The following is a 462-nucleotide window of genomic DNA, read 5'->3' on the forward strand; positions in this document are numbered from 1 at the left end:
CCTAAATCCCGCTTTCCATTATTTAATATAAAACATTTGCAACCGAAAGCGTGAAGATGGGATATGTTTGGTTTGCGGCCTTTTAAAAGTTCATAAGGAGTTTTATTCAAATTAGGCCTTAAAAGGACTCGATTTATAACATAACATACAGCATGAACTGCATCTGCCCAGAAGTACTTGGGGGTGTTACTTTCATTAAGCATGGTTCTCGCTAATTCTTCCAAAACGCGATTTTTCCTCTCAACAACTCCATTTTGTTGTGGAGTGCGAGGAGCAGAGAACTGATGCGAAATGCCATGTTTATCATAGAATTTGTCGCACTGAAAGTTCTCAAATTCTCCCCTGTGATCACTTCGTATATATATTATTTCCAAGTTAACTTGGTTTTGGATTTGTTTGGCAAGATTTTTAAAAGATTTGAACGCGTAGCTTTTTGCAGATAAAAATAATGTCCATGTAAAT

Source organism: Lupinus angustifolius, chromosome LG01, assembly GCF_001865875.1.
Source record: "Lupinus angustifolius cultivar Tanjil chromosome LG01, LupAngTanjil_v1.0, whole genome shotgun sequence".
Classification (NCBI taxonomy): domain Eukaryota; kingdom Viridiplantae; phylum Streptophyta; class Magnoliopsida; order Fabales; family Fabaceae; genus Lupinus; species Lupinus angustifolius.